Here is a 25894-nt window from a genome sequence, read left to right as displayed (position 1 = left end):
ATGATATTTCATTGATTTCTATGAAAAAATAAAATTATGTTATTTTTAGATAGCGCAATGGAATACACACTCCCCAACTTCAAAATATCTAAATTACATGATAGATCAATCCACTGAAATCCAAATGCTGAATAGGTATCCGAAACTTAAGAATCTTTTTATTAAATACAATACACCTCTTACATCATCGGCGCCAGTGGAAAGAATGTTTTCATACGCGGGTTTGGTCAATACTCCAAGACGCTCCTTATTAACCGATTTACATTTTGAACAATTAGTCATTTTAAAAGTTAATTACAATTACGAATAAACTTAAAAACAACATCTTTCACTATGGTATTTTGTTTTGTTTTCGCAAACATTTATATGCTTATTTATTATTTAGAAAAAATACAAAAATCTAAATAAATATATGAGTATGTTAAACAAAATATAGTTTTTGTATTGTTGGTGAGGTTTATACAGCAAAAATTTAACTATTAAAATGTTTGAAACTGCAAGCTGTTAAATATAGCTTATATTCTAATAAATAACAATAAATTACATCTTACAACAATAATAAAAAAATTAATTGCAAAAAACTGTTATTCAGTGTTTTTGTTTAATCCAAATCCCCCTTAACATATATAATTATTTTTTAGTTTTATGTTCTTAAAATAGTTGTTTATAAACTTGACCAATTAAATAAATATTTGTTAGCCTTTTAACTGAACTAACAAGAACTTAATCTATATATATAAAAGAGTAACGTTACTGACTGACTGACTGACTGACTGATTCATCATCGCACAGCCCAAACGGCTGAAGCTAGAATCACGAAATTTTATCTGTGGGTTCCTCCTTCCCCAAAACGATCCGATAAGAAGGGATTTTTGGGAATTCGAACGTTTAGGGGGTAAAAAAGGGTAAAAACGGGTAAATTCGGTAACCATATATCTTCAAAACTAATAAAGATACAAAAAAACTTAAAATAGCATGTTACTCCATTTAAAAAATAAGCTGACAGGTGTTTCGTACTTTTTGGATATTCGAAACTTTTAGGGGTAAAAACTGTATTTTGGTACTTTTTTTGCACCCTATGTATCTTTTAAACCAATAAACATAGAAACAAATTTTAAATCGTATTCTTTAATTAACAAAAAATAAAAAATATAAGTTTGGTACTTTTTGGAAATTCGAACCCTTAAGGGATAAAAATTGTGTTTATTTTTGGTACTTTTTCATAAAATATGTTTTTCTATAATTTGACATAGACATACGAATATTTTATTATGAGCTCCCACCACGATACAGAAATTTATTTGAATTAAATTCTACCAAAGCAATGGGGATAAAAAAGGTACCAAAAAGGGGATAAAATCGGGAAAATACATTTTATTGAAATTATTAAGCCAATTTTGATAATTTTTAACATTGGTTCCTGGATTCGTACAAAAATTAACTAAGAGGGTGTTATTTGGAACTCGTGGGCCAAATCCGGGTAAACAGTTTGGTACTTTTTTTAAAACATATTTTTTCTTGGGCACATTAACACAGATTTTAATATTTTGAGACATGTCTGTAGCATAAACAATTTTTGCAAAATGGAATATTTTTAAAGTTCGAACTTGATTGTTTCAAGGAAGAAAAGGGAAATTGGTACTTTTCTCCTAATGGTACTTTTTTTAATATTTTAAATTATTTCACTTATCGACATTAAAGTTAGCTGATATGTATCTGAGTGAAGTTTGTGTAAGGAATAGGGTACAATATTTAGGTACCAAAATGTGAGAACTGAACTATAGGTACTTTTTTATTCATCTAATGGTACTTTTTGAATTTTTTATGACAATGGACTTAGAAACATGAAATTAAGCATATATGGTCCTAAGTGAGTGTGAATTTTAGGGGTAGACTTTTTGGTACTTTTTCTTTAATCGAATGGTACTTTTTGTATTTTCTTCACCAATGAACCTAGAAACATGAAATAAAGCTTACATGGGCCAGAGTGGGTGGACATCCACAAGTGTCTGCTTTTTGGTACTTTTTATATATTATAATGGTACTTTTTGAATTTTCTATAATAATGGACCTAGAAACATGAAATTAAGCGTATATGGTCCTATGTGAGTGAAAATTCAAGCGTATACTTCATGGTACTTTTTTTATTATAATGGTACTTTTTTTATTATAATGGTACTTTTTTTAATTTTCTAGAACAATGGACTTAGACACATGAAATTAAGCATACACGGTCCTATGTCAGTGAGAATTCTAGGGGGAGACTTTTTGGTACTTTTTCTTTAATCGAATGGTACTTTTTGTAATTTCTTCACCAAAGAACCTAGAAACATGAAATAAAGCTTACATGGGCCAGAGTTGGTGGACATGTACAAGTGTCTGCTTTTTGGTACTTTTTCTGTATTATAATGTTACTTTTTGAATTTTCTATAATAATGGACCTAGTAATATGTAATTAAGCGTATATGGTCCTATGTGAGTAAAAATTCAAGCGGATACTTCATGGTACTTTTTCTTTATTATAATGGTACTTTTTTTTAATTTTGTATAACAATGGACTTAGAAACATGAAATTAAGCATACTCGGTCCTAAGTCAGTGAGAATTGTAGGGGAGACTTTTTGGTACTTTTTCTTTATTCGAATGGTACTTTTTGTAATTTCTTCACCAATGAACCTAGAAACATGAAATAAAGCTTATATGGACCGGAGTGAGTGGGAATCCACAAGTGCCTGAATTTTGGTACTTTTTATATATTGTAGCGGTACTTTTTTGAATTTTCTGTAATAATGGACATAAAAATATGAAATTAATCGTATATGTTCTAAAGTGAGTGAGAATTCTAGGGGGAGACTTTTTGGTACTTTTTCTTTATTCGACTTTTTGTAATTTCTTCACCAATTAACCTAAAACCTTGAAATTAAGCTTATATGGGAGTGAGTGGGAAACCACAAGTGGGGGCTTTTTGGTACTTTTTATATATTCTAATGGTACTTTTTGAATTTTCTGCAATAATGGACATAGAAATATGAAATTAGGCGTCTATGGTCCCAAGTGAGTGAAAATTCAAGGCCATACTTATTGGTACTTTGCTTTGTTCTCATAGGTACTTTTTTGAATAATAACGGACCTAGAGTTTCCAAAAAACCGAAGAATTTCAAAACCGCGGTTTCGTTTTTTTTTAGATTTTGTGATAATTTTTAAATATTAATTGTTATAGAAACAAAACTAGTTGGTCATATAGGAAAGGCTATACAAATTTAAAATTCAAACTTGACGGGTTATTGTTTAGTGAGTGCGAATTCAAAAGTGATAATCAATGGTACTATTTGTTTATTGCAATGGTACTTTTTGCAATGGTAGTATTTTATAATAATAAACCTAAAAATTTAAAATTAGGCACACATGATTCTGAATGAATTTTAATTCACAAAAGGTGACTTTAGTGGTAACTTTATTTTGCATTTTCTATAATAATGGACCCAGAAATATGAAATTAGACATTTACAATCAGATTCACAAAGGGAGACTTAATAGTACTATTTCAATCTTCTAATTGGGGTGGCGAAGCGCACCGGGTCAGCTAGTACTAAAATATTTTTGAATTTAAAATCAAAATGTTCATTCAATCTGTTACAAATAGAATGGTTAAAAAATTATTTAATTCAATTTGAAGAAAATTGTATCATTCATAGTGAATTTAACTTTGATAAGAATTCATTCAGAAGAAATTTATCATTCCATAGGAATTAATTCACCTAGGAATTGATTCAACAACATCAAAAACTTTAAGAATTAATTACACGAATTATATCTTACAGAATGCCTTATAGGAATTGTTAATTCCTTAAAATATAGTTCAATTTCTAAAAAAGAATTAGAGAATGAATTCTTTTACATCTTTGGTTTATACCAATATAATTTCTGCAATTTTCATCATATTTAGGTGGAGGGTATTTAGATGGTACAATTACACTAACTTGTTTTTATTAATTTTTGACTTTTATTTTTGTTTGTAGTAGAAACCAAAGTATATTTATACAAGTACATGCAACCCTACAATAAATCAACAATAAAAAAACATTAATTTTGTTTGTGTAAAACATTGTGAGATTGTCAAAAACAGTTGAAAATTTTTGCCACAAATTTCACTCACGTTGCCTTTTAATCGGGTCTTTTCGCACATTGCATAAGTCACCACTGCCACTTGTACATATTTTTAGCACAATGATCAAAAACACATAATTCCAATAGTTATTTTTACTTTTATTATTAAAAATTTTCAAAAAAGTATAAAAATTTGACAATCTCACAAGTCAAAGGAGAAAAAAATGAACAGCTGATCACTTGCATGTACTCAGGGCACACTTAAGGTACGGTCACACACAGCTAATATTTGACGTTTATCGTCAAATATTTCATTGCCTGAATCTGACCACAAATAAAATTTAGAGCAAACAACAAAACAGATGATTTTAGTCAAACAAAATTATTTGTCGGCAAACAAAATATTTTCTTAATGTGAACAAAGTGTGACCACTAGCTACATAAATGCCTAAAAAATATATAATTTGATCTTGCAAATATTTTTAAGGTTAAAGCACTTATTTCGAATTGTAAAGTCCTCATTTTATTACAGATTTATTGAATTTTGTTATCATATATTGAATTTAATTTTTCACTTTTTGTTTGACCAAACTGCTGCGAAAAAGAATCAGTAAATATATATTTGCCGTGTGGTCACACTATATCAAACACTTTCATAAAATAATTGTTTGATCAAATAGAAAAAAACAGAAAATTATTTGCTCAGCATGGCGGAAAAATAAGAGGAGATTATTTAAATATTTTTCGTACTAAATTAAAGACACAAATTCACTATTTTTTTTTAAACATAAATACATATTCAATATTTCTTTAATATTTGTTATTTAAATTATTTTCACTAAATAATTGCATCAATAAATGAAGTCTTCTTCTTCACATAAAAGTCATTCAGCCTAGGATGACATACTGGGAGAAAAACTAATTGAAGACATGAAGTCTATGTTGCGATTTTTGCAATTTTATGCGATTTATATTTTTATACGTGGAGTTTGTCTATTTTCAAAATTTAAAATTGCTCATATGTACATATGGAATATTAACTGAAATTTTATACAGATTGAATTTAAAATCAAAGAAAATTTTTTATACATACATAAATGGTATGAATTGATTGTAATTAAAAAATTATTCTTAAACAGTATGATCTGTTTAAATTTTTTTCTACTGCAGAAGAAGAATATCTCTAATAGCATATTTTACTTTTCTGATTTTGGTATCATATAAAAATTTTTATTATAAATTTTTAGATAATATGATTGAATTGGAATTAATTAAAAATTTATGTAAAAAAGGTAAATATTTCCGTAAAATTTTATAATATTTGTAAACTGTTCTTATTCTGAATGAAAAAAGTTTGGAAAAAGTCGTGTTCGATTAATAATATTTATTAAAAAAACAATAAGCATTTTTACTGGAATTCAAGTTGATAGCAAGTGTAATTCAAGCCTTGAATTATAGTCAAGAAATTGAATAAAAGTTGTATTACACTTTATTTCAGTAGCATTCTCCAGTAAAAAGGAAACATTAATTCAAGCCATATGTTTTTTGTTTGAATGATATTTAATTTTTCAAATATTTTTCAAGTTTAAAACTTAATTACATCTGCATTCAAGTCAAATTCCAACAAAATGTTCAAGTGCTTGAATTTTTGGGTGTTTGGTGCTTACTGGGATAAAACATAATTACATTTCCATTCAATTTCAAATATGAATTGTGATAGTAATATAATTTAATAAATAAACATTTAATAATTATATTATTAAATTGTTCAAGCTTGTGTTCTTTTCGCGATTTGTTTTCATTATTCTTGCAAATGAATTGCAAGATCAAATAAAAAAATACCCAAAATGCAGGAAAATATTTGCTGTTTAGTGGTCACACATTGGTCACATTACAAGAATGTTTTCATATTGGCAAATAAATTTGTTTGACCAAATTCAGCTGTTTTCTTCTTTGCAGTGCAAAAATATTTTGTGTTCAAACTAGAAACATAAAATATTTGACGCTTAAATAAAAGTACTGAAATTTCATAATTCTTTCAAATGTAAAGCAAAATCTGGTAATATTTTACTTTCTGTACCCAAGATTAGTCAACCATTAAATAATGAAAATAAATCCCAAATACAGGTTGGAATGGACCGGTATATTACAGTTTTAAAACGGGCACGAAGTCCCAAGTCCTCGAAAGCGGCACCCTTGGCCAAATTATATAAGGATAGTGAACCTCATAGACTAAACAATGAAAATCGTTTTTCTATTCTGGAATGTGAAACTAATGAACCAGTAAATAAAATCCATTCTACAAAACCACCCCCCATTTACTTGAGAGAAAATAATTCGAATCCACTGGTTCAGAGCCTGATCTCATTAATAGGAGAGAACTCTTTTTACGTAATCCCAATCAAGAAAGGCACGATTCATGAAACTAAAATACAGGTCAATAGTGAAAACGATTATAGAAAGGTTGTAACATATTTTGAAACTCAAAAGAAAAGTTTTTACACTTATCAGCTGAAAGGAAGCAAGGGTCTACAAGTTGTAATAAAGGGTATTGACTGTAATGTTGAACCACTCGAAATAAAGCAAAGCTTAGAAGATAAAGGCTATAAGACAAAAAATGTGATAAATATTAGAAATCGCGAAAAAATACCCCAACCACTCTTCCGTGTTGAACTTGAACCCGGTGACATAAACCTGAAAAAAAATGAAACACATCCCATATATAACTTGAAGTACTTATTGCATCGTAAAATTACGGTAGAAGAACCACACAAACGATTTGGCCCCGTTCAATGTATGAATTGCCAAGAATATGGACACACCAAGGCATATTGCAAATTGCCACCAGTATGTGTCATTTGCGGGGAGTTGCATAACACATCCCAATGTAACAAATCTAAAGATGATCCTAAAATAAAAAAATGTAGCAATTGCGGAGGTAACCACACAGCAAACTACAGGGGTTGTCCTGTCTACTCAATTGTTAAAAAATCACAAAGCCAGAAACCAAAGATTTTCCCCGCTCAGCCATTAAATAACATCAATTTGAACTACCCCCCGTTGCAACAGACATATGACAACAAAGTAACATATGCAAATGTACTTAGAAACAACCAAACTCAGCCGCAAGTCCGTCAACCCCAAAACGAAAATATGAACCCAGAGGTAAGAGAGCAAACGCCAATTTTCAATTTTACCCGACTAGAATCTACAATAGAAACTCTTGTGCAATCGGTAAATAACTTTACAAACTCAATGAGTAACATGATGCAAGAAATGCTTAAGATGCAATCAATGTTATTGCAGGCTGTGCTTAACAGACCATGAACTGCCTAAGAATATGTTTTTGGAATGCAAACGGCATACGCCAACACAAAAACGAACTCGAATATTTTTTAAGAAACCAACAAATTGATGTAATGCTGGTTTCTGAAACTCATTTGACTTCCAGAAGTTCCTTTCGAATAAATGGATATGTAATATATGACACCAAAGATCCCAGAGGTAGAGCATGCGGAGGCTCGGCAATTTTAATAAAAGCTCGAATAAAACACTACTTAATGTGTGATTTTTGCGAAGATTATCTTCAAGCTACTACAATCTGTCTTGAAGATTTTCATCGAAACTTAGTGATTTCATCGATATACTCACCCCCAAGATTCTCAATTACAGAAAGTCAATATAATAGATTTTTTAAATCACTAGGCCCCCGTTTCCTGGCTGCTGGCGATTATAATGCTAAGCACACATTCTGGGGATCACGACTGATTACCCCTAAAGGTCGTGTTTTGTTCGACTCAATTTCTAAAATGGGTTTGCATGTGCTTTCGAGCGGCCAACCTACTTACTGGCCTACTGACCCACGAAAAATACCGGATGTTATTGATTTTAGCGTGATGAAAAATATCCCTAGAGAAATGATTAAAATTGAATCCTCGCTGGAACTATCTTCAGATCACTCACCCACTATTATTACTTTATTGAGCCCCCTAGAAATTGTATCCCCGACTGGTAATTTAGCGATGGCAGGCACAAGAATAAATTGGCTCAAATATAAAAAATACCTCAGTACACATTGCTCGGAAAACATACCGCTAAGAACACCAGAAAACATCGATCACTCTCTTATCAATTTCGATAAAAATCTCAGAATGGCTGCTCAACATGCTACCCAAACACCCCGAAAATTCAGATATAATAGAATTAATTCTGCAGATGTCGAACGGCTCTTAAATGAAAAAAGAAGATTTCGAAGAGAGTGGCAATTGCACAGATCCCCCCAACTAAAATCGAAGCTTAAAGATTGTATAAAAAGACTTAAAAAGCTCTTGGAATTTCGAAAAATGGAATCATTGAATAAATATTTAGAAAGCCTGGACGCAACCCCACAATCGGATTACTCATTATGGCGAGCAACAAAAAATCTTAAAAGACCCGTTATATGTAAGTCCCCCTTGCGAAATTCAAGTGGTGGTTGGGCAAGAAATGATACTGAAAAAGGGAATCTGTTTGTTAATCATTTAAAAAAAGTATTTACACCGAACACATCAAACGAAGCAATTGAGTTGCCACCTGTTGCACCCTATTTTGCAGCAGCCGTACCCCTACGTTTTGAGATTCGAGAGATCGAAAATTATCCTCCAGAATGGAAGGTTTCACTGGTTACCATGATACCCAAGCCGGGAAAAGATCACACAAAAGTAGAATCATACAGACCCATCAGCCTATTGTCTAATATATCAAAGCTATTTGAGAAGATACTTATGAACAAGTTGTACCCGATGTTAACTGAAAACAATTGTATTCCGAATCATCAATTTGGATTTAGAAGAAAACACAGTACTATCGAACAAACCCATAGACTTGTAAATATGGTGAGAAAAGCGTTTGAGGAAAAGAAATACTGTTCTGCACTCTTCATCGACATCTCTCAAGCGTTTGATAAGGTATGGCATGCTGGATTAATATACAAATTGAGTCAAAATTTACCGGCAAACACACATAAGCTGTTGGAAAGCTATTTAACTGGTCGATCATTTAAGGTTAAAGAGGGAAACTTTTTAAGTACTGCACAACCCATTGAAGCTGGAGTCCCCCAAGGCAGTATCCTGGGACCTTTTTTATATTTGATGTATTCGTCTGATATGCCAACTAACAATCGCACTCATACATCAACATTTGCTGATGATACTGCTATTCTAAGCATTCATGAAAACCCTCAAGAAGCGTCTCGTCACTTACAAAACCACATATTTGAATTAGAAAAATGGTTAAAACAATGGAAAATTAAAGTCAACGAGCAAAAATGTACACACATTACATTTACATTGCGTAGAGAATCATGCCCCCCTATTCATATCAATAACCAAACAATAATTCAACAATCGGAAGTGAAATACCTCGGAATACATCTCGATCGTCGCCTTACATGGAAAAGTCATATAGATGCAAAGTTGACTCAAATGAAATTGAAATCAATTCAAATTAATTGGCTTATTGGCAGAAACTCCACGCTTAGTTTAGATTGTAAACTTCTACTTTATAACATGATCATAAAACCGATATGGTGTTATGGCATACAGTTATGGGGCACGGCCTCAGCGTCAAATGTAGAAAAGATCCAAAGACGCCAAAACAAGTTTCTAAGAATGATCACAGTTGCCCCCTGGTATATCAAAAACGCGAATATACACAAAGATCTAAACGTGCCCATTGTAAAAACTGAAATCTCGAAAAACGTACAAAAATATTTAAAAAAAACTTGAAGTTCACCCAAACCCGCTGGCCCGCAACATATTAGATAACCGTGGCCACACTCGATTAAGAAGGAGGGACACAGCAGACCTAATCTAGAAGGAAGAATGCCAATTTAACCAAAACAACCATGAACACAAAATTTTTTCGTCCGGCACTGGCTGGACTAATTAAATAATAATATTAGATATAAGATTTGAACCACTTATTGTTAGTTCATTAAATAATGAAGATACAATAAATGATGAAAAAAAAAAAAAAAAAATTTTACTTTCTAGAAATGTCTTTTTTATTGATGAAAGAAATTAAAGTTGTTTTGCAGCTTTATTTAATAATTATTTTGAACAAATATTACCATAAATGTGACCACAAGTCAAATATATTTTCCCCTTTGTGTGTTTGATAGTATTTCGGTGTACTTTGATTAAACAAATATGGCAAATAAATGTGTACAGTGTGAACACAAAATCCACCCATGAATTATTTGATGTAGTTTTGATCAAACACATGAAACATCTTGTGTCAAATAATTTGCGTAGTCTGACCCTACCTTTAGAAAGGTGACTGCGATGAAACAGCTGACTATTTTTTTTATTCAGTTTGAATTGTCAATTCACTTGTGGTTGTTGTGGCGAAAAATACAACAAACCCAAAAGCAAAAACAACAACAGGCAACTTTGACAGTTCACCTACTTTTTAACAAAAACAAAGTACCTGTTGTTTTTGTATTGTTGTAGTGATGCAGTCACCTTTCTAAGTGTGCCCTGCATGTACTTGTATAAATATACTTTTGTAGAAACTAAAGACCAAAGTTTAAATTTTTTGTAATTAAAGTCGAATACAATTTAATACTATTTTATTTTATTAATATCTTTCAAAGATATCATAAAATTGTTATAACAATAAGTATTTTTTTTTTCTTTAGGCAAAACGTGAAAAATATAAAATTTTGGAGGTGATAATTTCAAAGGACGAGCACCTAACTAAACTCCTCGTTTCAAGATTTTTAAAATATCCATCATTCAAAACCCTTAAAAACCACTGTAAAAGTTTAGAAATATCGTGTAATGGCATAGTTTGGATATCAGTCTGGTTGACATTTATATATTTATTTAGCAAAAAAAATATTTGCGAAATGCAAATCAATATGCTTATCGGTCTAATAATGGATATAATAATTATAGCAATAATAAAATCTATATGCAGACGAAGAAGACCAACTGTTCCAGTTGATATGTTAGTACTGGGTCCTGACAAATTTAGCTTTCCATCTGGACATGCATCAAGAGCATCATTCGTTACATTGTTTTTCACTTGCATTAATCCTGTTTCAAAAATTTGGTGGATGCCGTTAATATGTTGGTGCTTAAGCGTTTGCCTATCGCGTATATTGATACAGCGTCATTATATATTAGATGTCGTTGCTGGTTTTGCTATTGGTTTCGTGGAGTCTTATTTATTGAATTTTATATGGATAGGCGAAAGTGCAGCTGAAAATCTTATAAACTTTGTTATGAATGATGATTTACCTATTGATGTTGAATAGAAAATTATTAATTTTATTAACGTCAGCGTTTTTAAATGCCTAATATAACATTATTAATATAAATAACAATTTTGTAATTTTATTGTATATTTTATATTCAATTTATAAAAACACATTTTTTTTAAATTATATTTGAATTACAACTACTTACTAATTGTGTACTCCAATTTTGGGTTCGAAGTTATCTATATTAATAAAATATAAGTGTTTGTTCGTAATCAATAAACTCAAGAACTAATAAGCACTTCAATATGTTTTTTAAAGGCCTAATAAAGGGTTTTTAGAATATATTAAAATCCTTGATTTTAGACAAACCATTAAACATACGCAACCGTATGTTTTTAGGACATTTTCTTTCTTTCGTTCTACAAATCATTAATTTTAAATCAAGAAATGCGTACAGTATCTTTAAAAAGCACCAATACAAAATAATTGATTAGGTCAGCAGCGCAAACCGGGTTCATATATAAGTATATTAGGGTGGCCCTTAATAAACAAAAGTTGGATTTGGCCAGTCTCACCCCCCCAGTTTGGTGAACATTGGTAAAAACTGAAAAATGTTTAGTTAAATCGGTTGGGGTTACAAGGGGAAAAATGAAATTTTTGTATAAATTTTGCCATAAAAATTACTTTTGCAATTTAATTTAAAAGAATAGAAATGTGCGACATAAAAAACAGAAATTGTTTCAAAAATGTTAGCTATTAAAAATTCCCCAGGCCATTTACGTGTCACAGATCACTAGAACAAAATTAACATACACACAGTTACTAAAGTACGATTTACTTTTTGGGTTTTTTTTAAAAAATCTATATATTTAAAAATACAAGGCCTGTCTCATTAATTCACTCACTCATGACTGATGGATGAGTCAGTGAATGAGTGAGTTTGTGAATGAATGAGTCAGGCCTTGTATTTTTAAATATAAAGAAGTGGCTACTTAAAATTCGTACGCACTGTAGTAATCATAACAAAGCTCACAGTTATCAAAATGGAAAAGATTTACATATGTTTTTAACAACAAATCTACCGCTTTTCTACAATGAATTGCAAGTCATTGAAGCTAATGTTCTATGTGAAGTAAGCGACATAATTTTGCAGCCGCCGGAGACAAATATGTATGCAACTCTCAAACAACGGCTACAAGAACGCTTTACAGATTCAGAAGAAAAGCAATTAAAGAAACTGTTACGCGATATTGAGTTAGGAGATAAAAAACCATCAACACTTCTTCGCGAGATGTCCACATTATCTACTGGCAAAGTATCAGATGAACTTCTGAAGAATTTATGGATGCAACGTTTACCAAAACAAATGCAAGCAATTTTGTCAGTAAGTAGTGAATCTTTAAGTAAATTAGCACTTATGGCAGACAAAATCGCCGACACGTCAGAATCTTGGGAAGTAAATGCCGTAGCCACATCATCTATGACCGTAACGTCGACGTCTTCTGGGTCTGATTCCAGAAGAACATCTTCATCCTCCACATCGCTCAGAGTACAGAATAGGTCCCCAACCATACTGGAGTGTGATTGGGTCTCCATTTGGTCCTCAGAGCTAGCGGGGTCATCCAGTTTAACTTTGCAGTCCATATCCTGCGGACCTTCCATATAGATGCAAAGTTGACTCAAATGAAATTGAAATCAATTCAAATTAATTGGCTTATTGGCAGAAACTCCACGCTTAGTTTAGATTGTAAACTTCTACTTTATAACATGATCATAAAACCGATATGGTGTTATGGCATACAGTTATGGGGCACGGCCTCAGCGTCAAATGTAGAAAAGATCCAAAGACGCCAAAACAAGTTTCTAAGAATGATCACAGTTGCCCCCTGGTATATCAAAAACGCGAATATACACAAAGATCTAAACGTGCCCATTGTAAAAACTGAAATCTCGAAAAACGTACAAAAATATTTAAAAAAAACTTGAAGTTCACCCAAACCCGCTGGCCCGCAACATATTAGATAACCGTGGCCACACTCGATTAAGAAGGAGGGACACAGCAGACCTAATCTAGAAGGAAGAATGCCAATTTAACCAAAACAACCATGAACACAAAATTTTTTCGTCCGGCACTGGCTGGACTAATTAAATAATAATATTAGATATAAGATTTGAACCACTTATTGTTAGTTCATTAAATAATGAAGATACAATAAATGATGAAAAAAAAAAAAAAAAAATTTTACTTTCTAGAAATGTCTTTTTTATTGATGAAAGAAATTAAAGTTGTTTTGCAGCTTTATTTAATAATTATTTTGAACAAATATTACCATAAATGTGACCACAAGTCAAATATATTTTCCCCTTTGTGTGTTTGATAGTATTTCGGTGTACTTTGATTAAACAAATATGGCAAATAAATGTGTACAGTGTGAACACAAAATCCACCCATGAATTATTTGATGTAGTTTTGATCAAACACATGAAACATCTTGTGTCAAATAATTTGCGTAGTCTGACCCTACCTTTAGAAAGGTGACTGCGATGAAACAGCTGACTATTTTTTTTATTCAGTTTGAATTGTCAATTCACTTGTGGTTGTTGTGGCGAAAAATACAACAAACCCAAAAGCAAAAACAACAACAGGCAACTTTGACAGTTCACCTACTTTTTAACAAAAACAAAGTACCTGTTGTTTTTGTATTGTTGTAGTGATGCAGTCACCTTTCTAAGTGTGCCCTGCATGTACTTGTATAAATATACTTTTGTAGAAACTAAAGACCAAAGTTTAAATTTTTTGTAATTAAAGTCGAATACAATTTAATACTATTTTATTTTATTAATATCTTTCAAAGATATCATAAAATTGTTATAACAATAAGTATTTTTTTTTCTTTAGGCAAAACGTGAAAAATATAAAATTTTGGAGGTGATAATTTCAAAGGACGAGCACCTAACTAAACTCCTCGTTTCAAGATTTTTAAAATATCCATCATTCAAAACCCTGAAAAACCACTGTAAAAGTTTAGAAATATCGTGTAATGGCATAGTTTGGATATCAGTCTGGTTGACATTTATATATTTATTTAGCAAAAAAAATATTTGCGAAATGCAAATCAATATGCTTATCGGTCTAATAATGGATATAATAATTATAGCAATAATAAAATCTATATGCAGACGAAGAAGACCAACTGTTCCAGTTGATATGTTAGTACTGGGTCCTGACAAATTTAGCTTTCCATCTGGACATGCATCAAGAGCATCATTCGTTACATTGTTTTTCACTTGCATTAATCCTGTTTCAAAAATTTGGTGGATGCCGTTAATATGTTGGTGCTTAAGCGTTTGCCTATCGCGTATATTGATACAGCGTCATTATATATTAGATGTCGTTGCTGGTTTTGCTATTGGTTTCGTGGAGTCTTATTTATTGAATTTTATATGGATAGGCGAAAGTGCAGCTGAAAATCTTATAAACTTTGTTATGAATGATGATTTACCTATTGATGTTGAATAGAAAATTATTAATTTTATTAACGTCAGCGTTTTTAAATGCCTAATATAACATTATTAATATAAATAACAATTTTGTAATTTTATTGTATATTTTATATTCAATTTATAAAAACACATTTTTTTTAAATTATATTTGAATTACAACTACTTACTAATTGTGTACTCCAATTTTGGGTTCGAAGTTATCTATATTAATAAAATATAAGTGTTTGTTCGTAATCAATAAACTCAAGAACTAATAAGCACTTCAATATGTTTTTTAAAGGCCTAATAAAGGGTTTTTAGAATATATTAAAATCCTTGATTTTAGACAAACCATTAAACATACGCAACCGTATGTTTTTAGGACATTTTCTTTCTTTCGTTCTACAAATCATTAATTTTAAATCAAGAAATGCGTACAGTATCTTTAAAAAGCACCAATACAAAATAATTGATTAGGTCAGCAGCGCAAACCGGGTTCATATATAAGTATATTAGGGTGGCCCTTAATAAACAAAAGTTGGATTTGGCCAGTCTCACCCCCCCAGTTTGGTGAACATTGGTAAAAACTGAAAAATGTTTAGTTAAATCGGTTGGGGTTACAAGGGGAAAAATGAAATTTTTGTATAAATTTTGCCATAAAAATTACTTTTGCAATTTAATTTAAAAGAATAGAAATGTGCGACATAAAAAACAGAAATTGTTTCAAAAATGTTAGCTATTAAAAATTCCCCAGGCCATTTACGTGTCACAGATCACTAGAACAAAATTAACATACACACAGTTACTAAAGTACGATTTACTTTTTGGGTTTTTTTTAAAAAATCTATATATTTAAAAATACAAGGCCTGTCTCATTAATTCACTCACTCATGACTGATGGATGAGTCAGTGAATGAGTGAGTTTGTGAATGAATGAGTCAGGCCTTGTATTTTTAAATATAAAGAAGTGGCTACTTAAAATTCGTACGCACTGTAGTAATCATAACAAAGCTCACAGTTATCAAAATGGAAAAGATTTACATATGTTTTTAACAACAAATCTACCGCTTTTCTACAATGAATTGCAAGTCATTGAAGCTAATGTTCTATGTGAAGTAAGCGACATAATTTTGCAGCCGCCGGAGACAAATATGTATGCAACTCTCAAACAACGGCTACAAGAACGCTTTACAGATTCAGAAGAAAAGCAATTAAAGAAACTGTTACGCGATATTGAGTTAGGAGATAAAAAACCATCAACACTTCTTCGCGAGATGTCCACATTATCTACTGGCAAAGTATCAGATGAACTTCTGAAGAATTTATGGATGCAACGTTTACCAAAACAAATGCAAGCAATTTTGTCAGTAAGTAGTGAATCTTTAAGTAAATTAGCACTTATGGCAGACAAAATCGCCGACACGTCAGAATCTTGGGAAGTAAATGCCGTAGCCACATCATCTATGACCGTAACGTCGACGTCTTCTGGGTCTGATTCCAGAAGAACATCTTCATCCTCCACATCGCTCAGAGTACAGAATAGGTCCCCAACCATACTGGAGTGTGATTGGGTCTCCATTTGGTCCTCAGAGCTAGCGGGGTCATCCAGTTTAACTTTGCAGTCCATATCCTGCGGACCTTCCAGTTTAACACCGGAAGTTTCGGGGTCGAGCTTGTCACCACGGTAGATGCGCAGCTTGATACTATCAAAACCATGGTATATCTTGCGTTGCCTCTCACGTAGTGGCGCCAAGGATTCCTTGTTAAGGACTACAACCACCTTTCTGTGCGCACCTTCAGGAGCGGAAACCTTTACCACCTTCCAGTTATGGGTTGGTAGATTGGGATTGCCGCTCTGAATGTATGCCAGAATCTCCTCAGGTTCATGTGGTTCCGCCGGAATAACTGCGACTGATCTCGGTCTGCGAGGTATCTCGTTTACCGGGATCACGTCCAGTTTCGCGCCAGGCCACAATTCCCCTAAGGACGCAATTGCTAATTTTAGCAGTAGAGCTGAGCGGTCATTGGTACACGCTAGCAGTTTTACATGGCCTTGATACCAGCCAGCATCATCGTTTTGCGGGAATGGACCGGGATTCTCCTTGAGAATCTTCCAGTATACCCCCAGCATACCCTGACGGATTTTCAGCAATTTCTCCTGGGAGATAGCTCCGTCCTCCACACTCCTGTCGATAATCGCCCTTACAAGTGGATTGCAAGCAACTTCACTGTAAGGCCTTCTTATCACACGAGCCTCTTGCTTCGGACGTTTAGTCCTCGGCTGTGGATTTTGCTGCTGGAGCAGCTCCTCCTCTGAGCGTTGTCGTTTGGGCCCAGCAGATGCGCCTTGGTTCGCTGCATCTGCGCTTGGAGGAGGGTTTGAACTGACCAGCTCAGCCAGTTGGGCCTTAGCCCAACTTAATTTCGACAATTCGTCGATGTTAAGCGCATCGGCCGACTTGGATCCAAGCCGATCGATAATGCGCATGGCGGCACGCCTTTGCACGAAAGCCCTCCTAGATGGTTCTTTGCGAATGGGGGCGTTCGGTTCTGCCGTAGTGGCGGGTAGGGCTACGGTGGTTGGACCCGACTTCTGGTTCGACGATCCAACCTGTAGCATTTTCGCAATGAAGGGGCTATTGCTGGTGTATTACCAACGAGGGCTAATGCAGCTTTAGAGGTGTAAAGGTTGGACAGTTGACTGTTTGCAATCAGCCAGCATAGGTTTCCCCTGCTGACCTTTTGCTGTTGTTTGTTTTTGTTGTATTTTGGTAAATTCTTTCATTTTGTTCCCACGAGTTAGCGCGTAAGGGGATGGACACTCCATGCAGGGACGGCGTACATGGATTAGGCAAAAACTGTATTACAACCGACCCATGCCCTGGCGTCGGAGGGGAGCTGTTAGCGACTAGTTTTCTTTAACTTACTAGCCATTCAGGTCTTCGGCACTGCTACCATCACATTGACCTTACAAGTGGGGGGAAAGAAAGAGTAGAGATAGAAAGAACACACTCTTAGTTACGTCCCTTTGTTTTTTTTTTAATAAAAGCGTAATTTTTGATCGCAGAAGTGTAAAATTTTGTCAAGACATGTAATTTAATGGCATTCATAATAATCAATCAAAAAATCGATTTTGAATTTTTTGTTATTTACGCCTTTTTGCATTTTAGCTAACGATATATACTCATGATATTTCATTGATTTCTATGAAAAAATAAAATTATGTTATTTTTAGATAGCGCAATGGAATACACACTCCCCAACTTCAAAATATCTAAATTACATGATAGATCAATCCACTGAAATCCAAATGCTGAATAGGTATCCGAAACTTAAGAATCTTTTTATTAAATACAATACACCTCTTACATCATCGGCGCCAGTGGAAAGAATGTTTTCATACGCGGGTTTGGTCAATACTCCAAGACGCTCCTTATTAACCGATTTACATTTTGAACAATTAGTCATTTTAAAAGTTAATTACAATTACGAATAAACTTAAAAACAACATCTTTCACTATGGTATTTTGTTTTGTTTTCGCAAACATTTATATGCTTATTTATTATTTAGAAAAAATACAAAAATCTAAATAAATATATGAGTATGTTAAACAAAATATAGTTTTTGTATTGTTGGTGAGGTTTATACAGCAAAAATTTAACTATTAAAATGTTTGAAACTGCAAGCTGTTAAATATAGCTTATATTCTAATAAATAACAATAAATTACATCTTACAACAATAATAAAAAAATTAATTGCAAAAAACTGTTATTCAGTGTTTTTGTTTAATCCAAATCCCCCTTAACATATATAATTATTTTTTAGTTTTATGTTCTTAAAATAGTTGTTTATAAACTTGACCAATTAAATAAATATTTGTTAGCCTTTTAACTGAACTAACAAGAACTTAATCTATATATATAAAAGAGTAACGTTACTGACTGACTGACTGACTGATTCATCATCGCACAGCCCAAACGGCTGAAGCTAGAATCACGAAATTTTATCTGTGGGTTCCTCCTTCCCCAAAACGATCCGATAAGAAGGGATTTTTGGAAATTCGAACGTTTAGGGGGTAAAAAATGGTAAAAACGGGTAAATTCGGTAACCTTATATCTTCAAAACTAATAAAGATACAAAAAAACTTAAAATAGCATGTTACTCCATTTAAAAAATAAGCTGACATGTGTTTCGTACTTTTTGGATATTCGAAACTTTTAGGGGAGAAAACGGGTAAAAACTGTATTTTGGTACTTTTTTTGCACCCTATGTATCTTTTAAACCAATAAACATAGAAACAAATTTTAAATCGTATTCTTTAATTAACAAAAAATAAAAAATATAAGTTTGGTACTTTTTGGAAATTCGAACCCTTAAGGGATAAAAATTGTGTTTATTTTTGTTACTTTTTCATAAAATATGTTTTTCTATAATTTGACATAGACATACGAATATTTTATTATGAGCTCCCACCACGATACAGAAATTTATTTGAATTAAATTCTACCAAAGCAATGGGGATAAAAAAGGTACCAAAAAGGGGATAAAATCGGGAAAATACATTTTATTGAAATTATTAAGCCAATTTTGATAATTTTTAACATTGGTTCCTGGATTCGTACAAAAATTAACTAACAGGGTGTTATTTGGAACTCGTGGGCCAAATCCGGGTAAACAGTTTGGTACTTTTTTTAAAACATATTTTTTCTTGGGCACATTAACACAGATTTTAATATTTTGAGACATGTCTGTAGCATAAACAATTTTTGCAAAATGGAATATTTTTAAAGTTCGAACTTGATTGTTTCAAGGAAGAAAAGGGAAATTGGTACTTTTCTCCTAATGGTACTTTTTTTAATATTTTAAATTATTTCACTTATCGACATTAAAGTTAGCTGATATGTATCTGAGTGAAGTTTGTGTAAGGAATAGGGTACAATATTTAGGTACCAAAATGTGAGAACTGAACTATAGGTACTTTTTTATTCATCTAATGGTACTTTTTGAATTTTTTATGACAATGGACTTAGAAACATGAAATTAAGCATATATGGTCCTAAGTGAGTGTGAATTTTAGGGGTAGACTTTTTGGTACTTTTTCTTTAATCGAATGGTACTTTTTGTATTTTCTTCACCAATGAACCTAGAAACATGAAATAAAGCTTACATGGGCCAGAGTGGGTGGACATCCACAAGTGTCTGCTTTTTGGTACTTTTTATATATTATAATGGTACTTTTTGAATTTTCTATAATAATGGACCTAGAAACATGAAATTAAGCGTATATGGTCCTATGTGAGTGAAAATTCAAGCGTATACTTCATGGTACTTTTTTTATTATAATGGTACTTTTTTTATTATAATGGTACTTTTTTTAATTTTCTAGAACAATGGACTTAGACACATGAAATTAAGCATACACGGTCCTATGTCAGTGAGAATTCTAGGGGGAGACTTTTTGGTACTTTTTCTTTAATCGAATGGTACTTTTTGTAATTTCTTCACCAAAGAACCTAGAAACATGAAATAAAGCTTACATGGGCCAGAGTTGGTGGACATGTACAAGTGTCTGCTTTTTGGTACTTTTTCTGTATTATAATGTTACTTTTTGAATTTTCTATAATAATGGACCTAGTAATATGTAATTAAGCGTATATGGTCCTATGTGAGTAAAAATTCAAGCGGATACTTCATGGTACTTTTTCTTTATTATAATGGTACTTTTTTTTAATTTTGTATAACAATGGACTTAGAAACATGAAATTAAGCATACTCGGTCCTAAGTCAGTGAGAATTGTAGGGGAGACTTTTTGGTACTTTTTCTTTATTCGAATGGTACTTTTTGTAATTTCTTCACCAATGAACCTAGAAACATGAAATAAAGCTTATATGGACCGGAGTGAGTGGGAATCCACAAGTGCCTGAATTTTGGTACTTTTTATATATTGTAGCGGTACTTTTTTGAATTTTCTGTAATAATGGACATAAAAATATGAAATTAATCGTATATGTTCTAAAGTGAGTGAGAATTCTAGGGGGAGACTTTTTGGTACTTTTTCTTTATTCGACTTTTTGTAATTTCTTCACCAATTAACCTAAAACCATGAAATTAAGCTTATATGGGAGTGAGTGGGAAACCACAAGTGGGGGCTTTTTGGTACTTTTTATATATTCTAATGGTACTTTTTGAATTTTCTGCAATAATGGACATAGAAATATGAAATTAGGCGTCTATGGTCCCAAGTGAGTGAAAATTCAAGGCCATACTTATTGGTACTTTGCTTTGTTCTCATAGGTACTTTTTTGAATAATAACGGACCTAGAGTTTCCAAAAAACCGAAGAATTTCAAAACCGCGGTTTCGTTTTTTTTTAGATTTTGTGATAATTTTTAAATATTAATTGTTATAGAAACAAAACTAGTTGGTCATATAGGAAAGGCTATACAAATTTAAAATGCAAACTTGACGGGTTATTGTTTAGTGAGTGCGAATTCAAAAGTGATAATCAATGGTACTATTTGTTTATTGCAATGGTACTTTTTGCAATGGTAGTATTTTATAATAATAAACCTAAAAATTTAAAATTAGGCACACATGATTCTGAATGAATTTTAATTCACAAAAGGTGACTTTAGTGGTAACTTTATTTTGCATTTTCTATAATAATGGACCCAGAAATATGAAATTAGACATTTACAATCAGATTCACAAAGGGAGACTTAATAGTACTATTTCAATCTTCTAATTGGGGTGGCGAAGCGCACCGGGTCAGCTAGTACTAAAATATTTTTGAATTTAAAATCAAAATGTTCATTCAATCTGTTACAAATAGAATGGTTAAAAAATTATTTAATTCAATTTGAAGAAAATTGTATCATTCATAGTGAATTTAACTTTGATAAGAATTCATTCAGAAGAAATTTATCATTCCATAGGAATTAATTCACCTAGGAATTGATTCAACAACATCAAAAACTTTAAGAATTAATTACACGAATTATATCTTACAGAATGCCTTATAGGAATTGTTAATTCCTTAAAATATAGTTCAATTTCTAAAAAAGAATTAGAGAATGAATTCTTTTACATCTTTGGTTTATACCAATATAATTTCTGCAATTTTCATCATATTTAGGTGGAGGGTATTTAGATGGTACAATTACACTAACTTGTTTTTATTAATTTTTGACTTTTATTTTTGTTTGTAGTAGAAACCAAAGTATATTTATACAAGTACATGCAACCCTACAATAAATCAACAATAAAAAAACATTAATTTTGTTTGTGTAAAACATTGTGAGATTGTCAAAAACAGTTGAAAATTTTTGCCACAAATTTCACTCACGTTGCCTTTTAATCGGGTCTTTTCGCACATTGCATAAGTCACCACTGCCACTTGTACATATTTTTAGCACAATGATCAAAAACACATAATTCCAATTGTTATTTTTACTTTTATTATTAAAAATTTTCAAAAAAGTATAAAAATTTGACAATCTCACAAGTCAAAGGAGAAAAAAATGAACAGCTGATCACTTGCATGTACTCAGGGCACACTTAAGGTACGGTCACACACAGCTAATATTTGACGTTTATCGTCAAATATTTCATTGCCTGAATCTGACCACAAATAAAATTTAGAGCAAACAACAAAACAGATGATTTTAGTCAAACAAAATTATTTGTCGGCAAACAAAATATTTTCTTAATGTGAACAAAGTGTGACCACTAGCTACATAAATACCTAAAAAATATATAATTTGATCTTGCAAATATTTTTAAGGTTAAAGCACTTATTTCGAATTGTAAAGTCCTCATTTTATTACAGATTTATTGAATTTTGTTATCATATATTGAATTTAATTTTTCACTTTTTGTTTGACCAAACTGCTGCGAAAAAGAATCAGTAAATATATATTTGCCGTGTGGTCACACTATATCAAACACTTTCATAAAATAATTGTTTGATCAAATAGAAAAAAACAGAAAATTATTTGCTCAGCATGGCGGAAAAATAAGAGGAGATTATTTAAATATTTTTCGTACTAAATTAAAGACACAAATTCACTATTTTTTTTTAAACATAAATACATATTCAATATTTCTTTAATATTTGTTATTTAAATTATTTTCACTAAATAATTGCATCAATAAATGAAGTCTTCTTCTTCACATAAAAGTCATTCAGCCTAGGATGACATACTGGGAGAAAAACTAATTGAAGACATGAAGTCTATGTTGCGATTTTTGCAATTTTATGCGATTTATATTTTTATACGTGGAGTTTGTCTATTTTCAAAATTTAAAATTGCTCATATGTACATATGGAATATTAACTGAAATTTTATACAGATTGAATTTAAAATCAAAGAAAATTTTTTATACATACATAAATGGTATGAATTGATTGTAATTAAAAAATTATTCTTAAACAGTATGATCTGTTTAAATTTTTTTCTACTGCAGAAGAAGAATATCTCTAATAGCATATTTTACTTTTCTGATTTTGGTATCATATAAAAATTTTTATTATAAATTTTTAGATAATATGATTGAATTGGAATTAATTAAAAATTTATGTAAAAAAGGTAAATATTTCCGTAAAATTTTATAATATTTGTAAACTGTTCTTATTCTGAATGAAAAAAGTTTGGAAAAAGTCGTGTTCGATTAATAATATTTATTAAAAAAACAATAAGCATTTTTACTGGAATTCAAGTTGATAGCAAGTGTAATTCAAGCCTTGAATTATAGTCAAGAAATTGAATAAAAGTTGTATTACACTTTATTTCAGTAGCATTCTCCAGTAAAAAGGAAACATTAATTCAAGCCATATGTTTTTTGTTTGAATGATATTTAATTTTTCAAATATTTTTCAAGTTTAAAACTTAATTACATCTGCATTCAAGTCAAATTCCAACAAAATGTTCAAGTGCTTGAATTTTTGGGTGTTTGGTGCTTACTGGGATAAAACATAATTACATTTCCATTCAATTTCAAATATGAATTGTGATAGTAATATAATTTAATAAATAAACATTTAATAATTATATTATTAAATTGTTCAAGCTTGTGTTCTTTTCGCGATTTGTTTTCATTATTCTTGCAAATGAATTGCAAGATCAAATAAAAAAATACCCAAAATGCAGGAAAATATTTGCTGTTTAGTGGTCACACATTGGTCACATTACAAGAATGTTTTCATATTGGCAAATAAATTTGTTTGACCAAATTCAGCTGTTTTCTTCTTTGCAGTGCAAAAATATTTTGTGTTCAAACTAGAAACATAAAATATTTGACGCTTAAATAAAAGTACTGAAATTTCATAATTCTTTCAAATGTAAAGCAAAATCTGGTAATATTTTACTTTCTGTACCCAAGATTAGTCAACCATTAAATAATGAAAATAAATCCCAAATACAGGTTGGAATGGACCGGTATATTACAGTTTTAAAACGGGCACGAAGTCCCAAGTCCTCGAAAGCGGCACCCTTGGCCAAATTATATAAGGATAGTGAACCTCATAGACTAAACAATGAAAATCGTTTTTCTATTCTGGAATGTGAAACTAATGAACCAGTAAATAAAATCCATTCTACAAAACCACCCCCCATTTACTTGAGAGAAAATAATTCGAATCCACTGGTTCAGAGCCTGATCTCATTAATAGGAGAGAACTCTTTTTACGTAATCCCAATCAAGAAAGGCACGATTCATGAAACTAAAATACAGGTCAATAGTGAAAACGATTATAGAAAGGTTGTAACATATTTTGAAACTCAAAAGAAAAGTTTTTACACTTATCAGCTGAAAGGAAGCAAGGGTCTACAAGTTGTAATAAAGGGTATTGACTGTAATGTTGAACCACTCGAAATAAAGCAAAGCTTAGAAGATAAAGGCTATAAGACAAAAAATGTGATAAATATTAGAAATCGCGAAAAAATACTCCAACCACTCTTCCGTGTTGAACTTGAACCCGGTGACATAAACCTGAAAAAAAATGAAACACATCCCATATATAACTTGAAGTACTTATTGCATCGTAAAATTACGGTAGAAGAACCACACAAACGATTTGGCCCCGTTCAATGTATGAATTGCCAAGAATATGGACACACCAAGGCATATTGCAAATTGCCACCAGTATGTGTCATTTGCGGGGAGTTGCATAACACATCCCAATATAACAAATCTAAAGATGATCCTAAAATAAAAAAATGCAGCAATTGCGGAGGTAACCACACAGCAAACTACAGGGGTTGTCCTGTCTACTCAATTGTTAAAAAATCACAAAGCCAGAAACCAAAGATTTTCCCCGCTCAGCCATTAAATAACATCAATTTGAACTACCCCCCGTTGCAACAGACATATGACAACAAAGTAACATATGCAAATGTACTTAGAAACAACCAAACTCAGCCGCAAGTCCGTCAACCCCAAAACGAAAATATGAACCCAGAGGTAAGAGAGCAAACGCCAATTTTCAATTTTACCCGACTAGAACCTACAATAGAAACTCTTGTGCAATCGGTAAATAACTTTACAAACTCAATGAGTAACATGATGCAAGAAATGCTTAAGATGCAATCAATGTTATTGCAGGCTGTGCTTAACAGACCATGAACTGCCTAAGAATATGTTTTTGGAATGCAAACGGCATACGCCAACACAAAAACGAACTCGAATATTTTTTAAGAAACCAACAAATTGATGTAATGCTGGTTTCTGAAACTCATTTGACTTCCAGAAGTTCCTTTCGAATAAATGGATATGTAATATATGACACCAAAGATCCCAGAGGTAGAGCATGCGGAGGCTCGGCAATTTTAATAAAAGCTCGAATAAAACACTACTTAATGTGTGATTTTTGCGAAGATTATCTTCATGCTACTACAATCTGTCTTGAAGATTTTCATCGAAACTTAGTGATTTCATCGATATACTCACCCCCAAGATTCTCAATTACAGAAAGTCAATATAATAGATTTTTTAAATCACTAGGCCCCCGTTTCCTGGCTGCTAGCGATTATAATGCTAAGCACACATTCTGGGGATCA

General features: G+C 31.8%; 1 long non-coding RNA gene across 1 annotated transcript in view; it reads left to right on the top strand.

Moving 5' to 3' along the window:
* LOC135963000 (uncharacterized) overlaps positions 1-11650 on the top strand; it is a 49489-nt gene extending 37839 nt beyond the window's left edge. The window contains exon 2 of the long non-coding RNA XR_010576805.1: positions 10786-11650. This is a non-coding gene — a long non-coding RNA (uncharacterized LOC135963000). The remainder of the gene's footprint in view (positions 1-10785) is intronic.
* Positions 11651-25894: the final 14244 nt, after the last annotated feature.

This window comes from Calliphora vicina, unplaced genomic scaffold (genome assembly GCF_958450345.1).
Source record: "Calliphora vicina unplaced genomic scaffold, idCalVici1.1 scaffold_33, whole genome shotgun sequence".
In the NCBI taxonomy this organism is placed as follows: domain Eukaryota; kingdom Metazoa; phylum Arthropoda; class Insecta; order Diptera; family Calliphoridae; genus Calliphora; species Calliphora vicina.
Note: the sequence above shows the minus strand (reverse complement) of the source record. Positions and strands in the feature narration are given on the sequence as shown.